Consider the following 12,563-nt stretch of genomic DNA (forward strand, 5'->3'; position numbering starts at 1 on the left):
CGTACGATCGCCGGAGCGGAGTGGGGGGAGGGGGGGACAGGAGGGACCCCTAAAGGTAGTGCGCCGTGCTCCACTGGAGGCACCACTGGCGCGCACCTAATGCAAAGTGGTATGCCCGGAAATTTTCCAGGACAGCCCGCTGTGGCAGCGCAGCTGAGCCCGGAGAATTTCCGAGCATACCACCCAAGGGGTTAAAGCCCATTTTTGTTTTGGTTGTTATGGATTTACACAGTCATTTTGCCATTTCCTTACAAAATAGATTATTTTTTGGTATAGACCATGGGTCCTCAAACTGCGGCCCTCCAGATGTTGTGAAACTACAAATCCCAGCATGCCTTGCCACAGTTTTGAGAGTGTTAAAACTGTGGCAAGGCATGCTGGGATTTGTAGTTTCACAACATCTGGAGGGCCGCAGTTTGAGGACCCATGGTATAGACGTTAGGTGTACTGTAATGTGGCAAGGGCAATTTCTGACTAGATCGCTTAGAAAATGCCCCTACATTGCTCCAGGTGTAGGGGCAATAGCGATGCATGGCTCCGCGAGTCACTATCGCCCATCAATTAATATCCAGAATGCTGAATAAATCTAGTAAATCGCTGGTGTCAGGGACAGTTCTCACTGGAGAACACTGTCCCTGACAGATCGTTTAGCGGCACATTACTATGCAGTCTAGCAGTGCTCCGAAAGCTACAGCACATCTGCCCGTGTGTAGGCCCCATAAGTTACTGCTCATTATCGCTACAAAAAAAAGCCATCCTTTGTTAACACGGTTTACTGTGTGAGAAGTGGGGAAAAATAAATGAAAAGGGGGATGTACTTTTGGGCATTGTTCTTGAACTGTAAAAGACATGACATCAACACAGACAGAAGGGTGATGGACCTACTATCAGAAGCAAGGGTTTTATTCATGGCTTGATTTGTTTTTTACACCACTAAGAAAGTAAACAGACCCTTATTTACAGCTGAATAAAAAAAGGCCTCTTAGCTCTACAGTCAACAATGCAGAAACAACACACATTCAACCTAAAACCTGCTAAAACACACAACAGCTTAGAACATACTATTGGCAATCTACAATACGCTGCTGCTACTGTAAAAAAAAAAAAAAAAAAAACAACTTGGATCTGCTATCTCTATGCACACAGAAATCGTAGGATCGGTTCCTTTAAAAGAGGTGTATTACATTGTTATTGAATACGCTGCCAACCTTTGTGCCAGAAAAGGTGTTATGCTAATACTGCACTTGCAGAAACTCCAACAGCGGCCTGATTGAAGCTCCAGAGTGTGCATGCAGTTTATGCTGCCGCCAGACTCTCACCTACAGCACTTCTAAATAAATTGCTCAAATGTTCCATTTTATTTAACTATACAATTGTGCAAATTAATTATGATAATAAAGTTAAAGAAAAAAAAAAATCCCATTTGGCTCTCTAACGGTTCTTGAACACTGTCACAGCTAAAATACATCCCTCACAAGTTCATTCGTTAAAAAACAAATCCAGAATTTAACAACTGCATGTCTGACCCTAAAGAAGCAACTGAATGTATCCATATGTGGTAATTCATAAACAAATCCTTCTGTTCACTGACACGTTGCTAGCACGAAAGGGGTTAATCCAACTAATCCTGTCATTGTGTTGGACATAGGTTTAGACCACACAGTGTATTCAGTGATCGCGAAAACCCCCAAAAATGATGGGTCCCTGGGACCCCTCACTTACAAAAATCGGGGTCCTACTTGAGCTTTTCTGGGTCCCAACGGAATAAAGCCTCCTCTCCCCTTCCCCAGCATGGCACATACAGAAGCCTCCTCCTCTCTTCCATATGGCATATACCCTGAGCCAAGGGCCAGCCTGAGCCTTTTTTATTTTTTTTTTTGTAAGCAAACCTAGATTTGGGCACCCCAAAACTGTGGCTATTGTGGGTTGGGGGGGGGGAATCAATTGGCAATTTGCCTACTCACATAAAGCAAGATACACATATACTAAAAAGGAATAGGGACACCTGTGCTGCACCAATCACGATAGTAAAAGTAATGGCAGCAGGAACAGGAGGGATAGTGTTAGTGAAATCCCAGCAGCTCTGCCTGTTAAGAGTTAATTGGTGAGCTGCAGCCTCTCTGCCAGCTGTGCAGTGAGGGGAGGAGGGGACAAGTGGGCCATTAACAGCCACCACTCAGAGCCTGGAGGAGGTGACAGTGACACACGAGAGCAGCACCGCGAGGTAGGAGAGGAGGAGGGAAGTCTGCAGCCCGAGTCCTGCTAGCAATAGATCCCCTTACATGACACAGCCAAGCAGCCTGCTAAATGGACCACGCACCCCTCTACTTCCTGCCCGGGTCTGCTCCATCCTCACTGTCACATCCTCCCTGGTTCTGGCCCCCAATGCTGGTTTCAGTTCCTTGTGCTCTGTCCTCACACCAGCCGCAGTGCTGTTCCCCTGCTGAGCAGCTGCTTCTGGTGTTGGCTCCAGCCGTCTGTTGTTGAGGCACAGTGCAGGAGCCAGCTTACGTGAGTTCCGTGCACTGATGCCTATGACCTGCGGTGATAGGGACCCAGCAGATGTGTGAAGCGGCCGTAAGTCACGCTGTGTCACGGTCGCATCACCACTGAGGGGGAAACAGATCCCTCCACCCTTGTCACACATATTAACACGGCGTGCACGCCGAAATGGCTGTGTCCCAGGGGACCCAGCTATTCATAAAAATTGAGTCCCTGGTGCTCCAAAGTGGGTAAAATACTCGCTATAGCGAGTATTTGCGAACCCTGGTATTTATGTAATACTGTTACTTAACCTAAATAATAGTCTTTTATTCTCTATGTAGGTGTTATGTTTACCCCATCTGCACAAAAACGAATACACAGAATCTATTGGACGGCACCGCCCAACAGGGCTGAATACGACCAAGGATACCTTTTTCTAGGCTTCCAATGGCACTAAAACAATTAGGGACAGATGTGCTAAGCTTGAAAAGTGATGAAATGGAGAGGGATAAACCACCAGCCAATCAGCTCGTAACAGCCGGGTCATGTTTAAAAAATGACAGGGAGGAGATGATTGGCTGGTGGTTTATCACTCTCCATTTTATCACTATTGTGTAAATATCATCCTTATTATGACACCAACTGATTCAGAAGCATTGTACAGTGAGAAAATACCACAGAAACATACAAAATTATATAAATATCGGAAGAGATGAAAGAACATTTATAAAAAAAATACACCAGTAAATGTTTTCGGAGATGGAAGAGCAAAAAGGTATGAGGTATGAGAAAATCATGCAAACACAGAGGGCATAACTGTACTGTCAGACACTTTTGCCAAAGTTGAGAAGGTTTTAAAGACAATGGACTTGCACTAAATGCATTGAACTAAAGGCGCCCGCAGGCCTCTCATTGCACAGTACAAAAATTAGGTGCTGAAAGATCAAACTGACTGGGTCACCTCGTGTGTACGGGGCTTTATACAACTCAATTCAGGACTACTATTGAAGTATTCTCCTAGTCTAAAGAGGAAAGACAAAATAACTTGTCTTTTAATACAGCACTCGCATTCAGTATAACGACACCAGCGCTGAAACCTCGCACAGGATCAGGATGCCAACGCTGGAATACAGACAGCCAACATACCAATTGGTGAGTATGCAGGGTTGGCTTAGTGTGCAGTGAGGAATGGGGGGTTGGGTTTAAGCCCTAGTGTGGGTTAGGCTGCAGGGAGGGGGAGTTTAGAGCTAGATTGCGAGGCAACTGTTAGGTTTAGGCGGCAGGGTAGGGGGGTTAGGTTTGGGCACTAGCACAAAAAGATAGGGTCAAGAAGGTAGGGGGAGAGGGTTAAGATACTGTACATATGGAGCCCCTGACAGGTTTCTTCATATCGGGATGCAAGGGTCAGTCTTTTGACCGCCAGGATATCAGACTCTTTTAGGTCTGAAGCTCAAAGGACAATAATAGGTGATAGGTTAAAGGCCCCCATACACTAGCCGATTTTGGTCAGATTTCGGCCAGATCAGTCGGATCTGGCCGAAATCGGACCAAAATCGGCTAGTTTTGATGTCCCCTCAGATCCGATGCGCGGTCCCGTATGCATCGGATCTGCGTCGGGTGGTCAGACCTGCTGCACGTCCGACCACCCGACTTGGGACCTAGTGGGGCGGCGTAGCGGTGGAGGGAGACGATTTATCACATGTAAAAAATGGCACATCAAGTGCCAATCTAATCAAGCTCCCCCGGGGAGCAGCCGGGGAAGCTCAGGGGGAAGTCGGGGGCGACTTGTCCTAAGGACAAGTTGCCCTAGTGTATGGGGGCCTTTACTGCTTTTTGTGTCAGATTCTCTGTACACAATAGAATAGATAAGGAACTGATTTAACAATCTCGTTATCACACATTTCTAGTGATAAATGGTGCACCAGCCAATCATAACTTAACTGTCATTTTTCAAATACATGACAGGAACAAGCTGATTGGCTGGAACACCATTTGTCATAAGTAATTAGTGGGAACAAGAATATCATTCGTTAAGCCAAAGATACAGTGTTAGTACCTAACGGTACTTGTTTCCTAGCACGGCGCCACCGATTTTGATTGTATCCGTCGGGTCCGAAAAATCGCGTCGATCGCATCGCATGCCAACCAAATCGCATGCGATGCGATCGACACGATCGACCCGATTTTTACATTGGAATCAATGTAAAATGGTTCCTGAGACCCGATTTTACATTGATTCCAATATAAAAAGCCCCAAAACCCCCCATTTTAATACCAAACCCCCCCCCCTCATGTTTGAAATGCCCCCCCTATTGTTAACGCCACCCCACTATTGACGCCAACCCGAAGCGTGGCGAGCGCAGCGAGCCCGCGAGGGGCGGCGGTATGCGTCCTCCGACCTTTTCATATCTCTACTATCCACGTCGGCGTGGAGTTGATTTCATAAAGTGTGGCGAGCGCAGCGAGCCCGAAGCGTGACGAGCCCCGGAGGGGACGCGGATACCTTCACAGGTATCCGCGTTCCCTCGCGGGCTTCACAGGTATCCGCATGACTCGCCACGCTTCGGGCTCGGTGGCTCGCTGCGCTCGGCACACTTCATAAAATCAACTCCACGCCAACGTGGATAGTAGGGGTATGAAAAGGGCGCGGGCTCGCTGCGCTCGCCATGCTTCAGGTTGGCGTCAATAGTGGGGTGGCATTAACAATGGGGGGGGGCATTAAACATACTTTTTAACCATATTCAATGTGTAATGGGCCATATTGGCCCATTTCACATTGTCACCTATGTAAAATCGGGTTGATCGCATCGCAGGCCATTATAATGGCCCGCGACCGACATGATCAACCCGATTTTCACTTTAAAAATAATTTAACATTGTTCCCTATGGGAAAATCGAGTTGATCGCGTCGGTCACATCGCGGCCCCTTATTAGAGGCCGCGATGGACGAGATCAACCCGATTTTGTCTTTCACCGGCAAATTAGCTGGTGATTGACAGAAAATCGGGTCCATCGCGTTGATTGTATGCCTTAAGTGCCTTAAACTTAAGGCATACAATCAACGAGATGGGCGCCGTGCTAGGAAACAAGTACCTACCAAACTATCACGATACAAGCTATGTTAAAATGGCAGTTGGGAGGGGTTACTGTTTTTCCCACTTTATCTGTCTTCAAGTAATAGATCCAGACAATAAGCTTGAATGGCGCTGGGGCGGATGCAATTAATATCTTTAAATGTCTGGTAATATGTGGTACTATACAAATAATAATAATACAAAAAATTATTTATTTCAAGCATGGTAAATTATTAGGGTGTACGTTTTTTAAAGGGAAGACAAATGCCAGGCAAACATCATTTAATCTATCCAACATTGCTGTATGACAATACTACTATTGTTTTTTTTTTTTTTTTTTATTATATTATGTGTTTGTGGAATATTTTTTTCTTTCTTACATTTGTGAGTTCGTGTTAAAAAGCGCAGCAAAAATGTCTGTTGGTAAGAGGTATTTGTAACAGAAAAGGCAATGGTTAGTCACCTCTATATCAATCATTTATTTTCAGTATTACTTGCTGTTAAACTTGTTGAGCAGGATATGGATGCAAAACACTAGGATTGATGAAATGTGTACATTGACAAAAGGATAATATGACAATTGTTGAATGCCGGTGGGGGTGGTTGCAGCAACTACTGTTCATGAATTTAAATCAAAACTGGATACATTTTTGGCCACTAAGGGAATCCTATAGATATGACTTACGCAGTCAGTAGTTACAAATCAAATAGGTTGAACTCGATGGACTAATGGCTTTTCAGCCTTATACCCCTTTTACACCGCCGAAAAATCCGGGTCAGCGGCGGGTCAGACCCGGATCTTCGGCGGTGTAAATCCCTAACGCCGTGTCCCTTTACACGGGACTTCTACCCAGGTCCTGACCTGGGTAGAACACGGCTAGGACCTGGGTAGAGGGCGGTGTAAATGGGAACGCCGGGTTGGATGACCCGGCTCCCATTTACATGAATGGGGAAACGTCCAACCTGCGGACCGCAGCGTCCGCAGGTTGGACGGATTGTCAGTCTGACACTGACAGCCGGCGCTGCTGTCTGCTATACTCTGCAGACAGCAGCGGCGGGGGAGGGAGGTGAACGGATGCCTGTGTGCGGCATCCATTCACCTCCTGTCCAATGGTGGGGGGGTGCGCGCGGGGACTGGGGCAGCCTAGCAGCTTACCTTAGTGCTGGGCTGCCCCCAGCAGCGTTCCGGGTAAGGCGGCGTCGATCGGCGCTTGAAGATGACATCGCGCTGTCATCTTCAAGCGCCGGGAAGGGGCGGGAGGGGGGTGCGGGCGTTTAAGCCCGTCCGGTGTAAATGCCCCTAAACGCCGGGTCACACCCGGCTTCAACCAGGGTCCAAAAAGCCGGGTGCGACCAGGCGTTTTGGTCTAAAAGGGGTATTAATTTACTATGTTACATGGAAAAGTCGACATTAGTTTTTCACGATTTTACCTCTACACTAATTGGGAGTTGACCCCTTGATCCACACAACAAACAAACTATACAAGAGATTTTATATTCTAAAAATAGAAGTCCTCAATACGCTTCCTTAGTAATTACAAACAGGTCATCGTTTGAGTTGCTAACTACCACAGAATTAGTCATTAGCTCAGTGTTACAGAGCCAACTAAGATTTAAAATCTGTGTCAGACTTGAGAACCGGTTTAGGTTATAGATTTTTTAAAATACAAAAAGGATGTTGTTGACCTTGAAAAAGTGACTGGTGGTGTGAAACATCTTGACGCCTGTACTCCTCCAGTGCATTATTTGTAAACAAACAATATCCTTTTTTTAATCTTTCGTTTTCTACCATCCACATGGACTGTGATTGGGAATAGTAAAGTGTGCCAAGCGCACAAGTAGAGCAGCACGGCACCTGGCCAGAAGCAATGCGAGGGGACGCAGTACCCTAATAGGGGCTACACCTGCTCAGATGTCGACAATGTCACTCAAAAAGTGAAAAACTCATGTTGACCTTTTCATATGTCGGCCTAGACTTTGTCAACCTAATATACCACACCCAAACATATGTAAAGTAGGTTTGGGTGTGGTAAAGTCTCAGAAGTAACTGCACAGTGTTGGCTTTGTGAAAAGAAGACCCTTTCAGCTGTAAATCCTGAGTCTAATCATGGTTAATGAACACGATTTCAACCCATGTGACATCTGCTCACACCACACATTCGACCCGTGTTAATCCCAAATTGTAAGTTTTCACACTGCATCCAGGTCTGTCCTGTATAACAAATGTTATTAAAAGTGGACAATACAGGCTCATAACTCATTAAAAGCGAGCACCTTTTACACATAATGCAGGTCAAATAACACGTGTCCTTTCTTACACACCAAAGTGTATCTGTCTCAGACTAGGGAATATCAAGGGTCATAACCAGGCACACATAACCCCGGTCAACCCTTTCACACACGTTTACAAAACCCAGACCCCTGTCAGGATTCTCTCCACCAGGATACCACTGCTGGTCCTCTGACTGCCAGCATCCCATCCACTGGTCATCCATATGTTTTCTCAATAATACCGCTATATGCAAATGGTCAATATCACAAAAAAAAAAAAAAAATCAAACGTAAAATCAAATAATAGTAATTATAGAAAAGTAAACAAACATAAAGATCTAAATGTATACTTTAAAGTTCACAATAACAACCAATGGGAGGCGTTAACGTGTCTAATTAATACAAAGGTTGGGATCAATTTTCAACAACAAATGTGATTTTTCCCGGATAGTATTATCACGCAATTCAATTGCAGCTGTTTTTCTGGGTTAAGTTTCTTGACCCATATGTCTTTCGCGATTGTGGCCACAAAAGCAGATCAGTAACTGCAATATTTTTTTCTCATAACACTAGATTGCATAGCCCCCTAACTGAGTTCTCCCTAAAGCACAGGTCTTCAACCTGTGGCCCTCCAGATGTTGTGGAACTACATGTCCCAGCATGCCATGAGAGTTTTCACATGCTCTTTATAGGAAAAAATGTGGCAATGCATGTTGGAACATGTAGTTTCATAACATCTGGAGGGCCACAGGTTGAAGACCCAGGCCTAAAGTGATGAATTCCATTTCCATTGCAATATCCAGCTGATTTACTAGAAAATGTTTCCATCACTGAAACACTGAGTTTTAAGCAAAACTGAGACGATTAACAATTTTCTATCAATAGAATAGTTTCAAAGTGCACAAGTGATGTGGCTACAATTAAGGGGCCTACACACGGGGAGATCGCTAAGAACATTCAGCATGTTTGCTCAGCACAACGATGGGTATGCTGAATGATCTGTCAGGGTCAGTGTTCTGCGGTGAGAACACTGGCCCGGCGATTTAGATCAATTCCAGCATTCTGGATATTAATCGCCCAGCGATAGCAACTTATGGGGCCGTGCATCGCTATCGCTATAAGCAATCTATTGAAATCGCTTAGAAAATGCACAGAAATGACCCCATAGACTTGGAGAGAGAAAGTAGATGAAGATAAAGTACAAGCTAATCAGCTCCTAACTGCCATGTTACAGATTGGCTGCAATTGAAAAAGGACAGTTAGGATTTAGTTTGTTGGTTGGTACTTTATAGCCATCCATTTTATTTATATCCAAGGCTCATTAAGTAGACCTCTAAATCTCCTTGTGCCATAAAAGGTACATTGGTAACGTCCTCCTACGTTTGTGTCATGGAAGCACTCCTGTGAACAGCGGACTAGCATCACCTATGTACTGAAATGAATCAGCAAAGGACCAACTGAATGCTATATACTAACGCCTTGGCACTAGCGTTATATTGGCCCATTAGACTACCTTATCTTATAGTACCACCACATTTTGCTGCACTTTACAATTGGCATCCAAAGCAATACCAAACATCTACTAGTTACTATTTCTGAGGCTACTGTTGCTGGGCAGATGCTTTTACAGTTAAGGCCCACACAGACTGGGTGACTGAGCTGAAAGACGCTCAAAACAGAACCATCGCCGGGAAAGCCGTTCATCTGCTGGTATTACCAGCAGAGGAGCGGCTTTAAGGATGGCTTTGCATAGCGCTGCGCTACAAATTTACCCTGCACAGAAACAAAATAACTCACACAAATGTAACTCTCTATACATGTTACATCTGCCCCACCTGCAGTGCACATGGTTTTGCCCATTTTGAGAACAAATTTGTACTGCAAACAGATCTGAATAAGGGCCCAGGGGTAGGCAATGTGCAGCTGCTGTTTAACTGTAGTACAACCCAACATGCTCTGCCACAGTATTAGCATGCCCTAACATCAGTAAAACATGCTAGGATGTGTATTTCCACAACACATGGTGTCTACACCACTTTAGAATACTTTAGGTGTATTTATAAAAACGTTAAAATATAAAATTCTGAGATATAAAGCACCAGCCAATCAGCTTCTCCCTTACATGTTATAGGCTGTGTTTGAAAAATGACAGGAGCTCATTGATAGGTACTTTATCTCACCGTTTTGTTTTTAAAAATCTCTTTAGGCTTTAATAAATACCCCCCTAAAATTAGGCCATACACTACTGCGAGGTATCACATGCTAGCCTAGCATGCGATACTCTGGCATATCGATCGCATATTATATCATATCAGTCATGACGCATATGAAGAATCGCATGTTATCCGAATCACGATAAATCCTTACTGCAGCAGTGACAATCTGTGGATACGATATACGACGCAAGGGACCGTGCAGCGGATCAGAATCGGAAGCAATTGTCATAAAATTTAAAACTTTTCACATAATTTATCAGCATGACACATCAAAATCACAGATAAAAGTGTCAAATCGCACTATGGCCACCTTACAATCACCCCATAAAAAAAAACAAAAAAAAAACTCATGGGACATTTCCAGGGTCAACTAGTATTGGCAGCTGGCAACTAAGTAGTTAAACCCTGTAGCACCAACACTGGTCACAGCCCTTTGTGCAGTGATTTTATACCACCCCCACCCCGAGATTTGTTTGCTGCCATCCACACAGGAACTTTGTGTGGAAAAGCGGCTTCCTGCACTATGTACACTGCAGTTACTACAAAGCAAATACAAGGAGAGAGCACAGCCAACATGGCAGATCCGCACAGCAGCACAGCCAGCTGAACAAAGACACAGCAAACTTTGCTGAACAAAGAGAGCAAACTTTGAAAGGCAGCTCTGTTCCCTCCTTATCTGTCCCTCTCCCTCCTTTTTCCCTCTTACTCCCCCACCCTCTCCTCCTCCTTCCTTCTGCTTTTTCCATGTCGGCTCCCATTTCCTACAAGCTGCTCAGCAACAGTTGGGCAATATTCTGGCAGTAATATGGCAAATACAGAATCCAAATCACCCCCACCCCCTATTGTCTGCAAGACAAAGACCGTAAATCCTTATAAAGGAAAGGGTTAATCCGTTGATGACTGTGAACCCAGCTTTGTGTTACAAACAGAAACATATTTTACACATAATATCGCCATTCATAAAGTTCTAAAAACCAATACACGATCCATTCATTCTGTTAACCAGACCGATCCGAAAACTATTAAAAGTTATAAAACTTCTCCCCGGAGAGCTAGAAAGGTGGAGAAGTTCGGCAGCTACTGTAACAATAGCACAGGAGGGTGGGTATACAGTATGTTGTGTTTGATTCCCACTCAGGGGAACCAGGTGAGTCACACAACTTAGGGGTGGGGGAGAACTGAGTTTGTACCCAGCCGGGGGGAGTCTGAGCCGCAGCCCAGGCCTGCGCTGGGGATTTGTGCTGAGATCAGCAGAAAGACGGAAAAACAAAGGATCGGGACATAAACGGCTGCAGATCCCTGTCTGGGGGTGGGGGAGCAACAAATAAGGCAAACTTCCAGATTTACACATTACCTTACCAAACAATACTATGATCAACAATAAACTGTACTTACAGATATTTGGACTCTTGGTATAATGGTAAAGGACACAAGGGAGGGGGAGGGGGTCTTGGTTATTAAACTCTTGAAAAAATAGTCCACTAAATTCTTGCATAGTTATCCCAAATCTGATCAGCTGTCCGATACCAGGGCGCTGAGAGAAAGGAGACCCTATGTAACGCCACATGTACTATCCATGGTCAATAGGGAAACCACAAGACAAGCAAAAAAGGAGATAAATCAGGCTAAGACCCCAGTCCATGTTCCTGGAAGGGACAGGACGCCAAAGCCTCTGCCTTCTCCTCCTTCTCCAGCACAATCCCAGCTCAAAGTGATCAGGAAGAGAGAAAGGAACCCAAAAAATGCCAAACATGCTAGAAACGACAAGGATTCCAAGCTGCCGGATCCTGTGCGAGACAGACAGGGGGAGAGGGAGAAATACACACAGATCTGGAACTTTTTCTGCTTACCTTGCCAGCAGAGGGGAAACGTGCAGGGTGGAAATGTAGGGACTCTGTGGCAATTTATGGTGGGGTATCTGGGAGCCAGGAACAAGGGCTGAGGATTGGGGGCAGAAGAAGGCAGACCCTGGTCAGCACTTTGTAGGGGAAAGACTTGTATTTTTTTCTTTCTCTTTTGGGCAGCAGTGAGAGGGATTGTCTCTGCCCCCTCCTCTTGTGTGTGATGAAGGTCAGGTGAGGATGAGGAGGGCTCTCTGGCTGGCCACTGCTGCTGCTGTTGTTGTTGTTGTTGGTGCTGCTGGTGGTGGTGGCTGGAAAGCAGGCTTGGTATTTTGGAAAGGTGACAGCTTTTCAGAGGAATCTCTGGAATGAAAGAGAGGAATGAAATTAGCTCAATGAGTCAGTTGCAGTTCAGGGGCGTGGTTTACAGAGGGAGGGGCCTGGGTCACCAGCAGCTAGCTCCGAGTCCTACCCCCCATGACACATATGTAAACTGCTGCTGCTCTACTAAAGTTTCATTACAGTGACTTGGAATGATTGTTAAGGCTAAACTGATACTGTGCCATCACAAAGTCACACTCCCACACAGCTGCTGCAGCACAACCCCTTCCATGTTACTAAGGCTGACAAAATAAATAATGGAGCAGTGTCACAGTATCAATAATCACTAAAGCTTG

General features: G+C 45.2%; 1 protein-coding gene across 2 annotated transcripts in view; it reads right to left on the bottom strand.

Annotated features, from left to right (window-relative positions):
* LOC146042617 (transcriptional enhancer factor TEF-1-like) overlaps positions 1-12,272 on the bottom strand; it is a 91,951-nt gene extending 79,679 nt beyond the window's left edge. Inside the window, exon 1 of one of the 2 annotated variants that reach the window (XM_083162698.1) lies at positions 11,896-12,272. The gene's annotated coding sequence lies outside the window, so the exon portion shown is untranslated. Of the gene's footprint in view, positions 1-11,440; positions 11,756-11,895 lie in introns of those variants that run through there. The other variant, XM_083162699.1, reaches the window with a different exon arrangement.
* Positions 12,273-12,563: the final 291 nt, after the last annotated feature.

Source organism: Crinia signifera, chromosome 19, assembly GCF_055691185.1.
Source record: "Crinia signifera chromosome 19, ASM5569118v1, whole genome shotgun sequence".
Classification (NCBI taxonomy): Eukaryota; Metazoa; Chordata; class Amphibia; order Anura; family Myobatrachidae; genus Crinia; species Crinia signifera.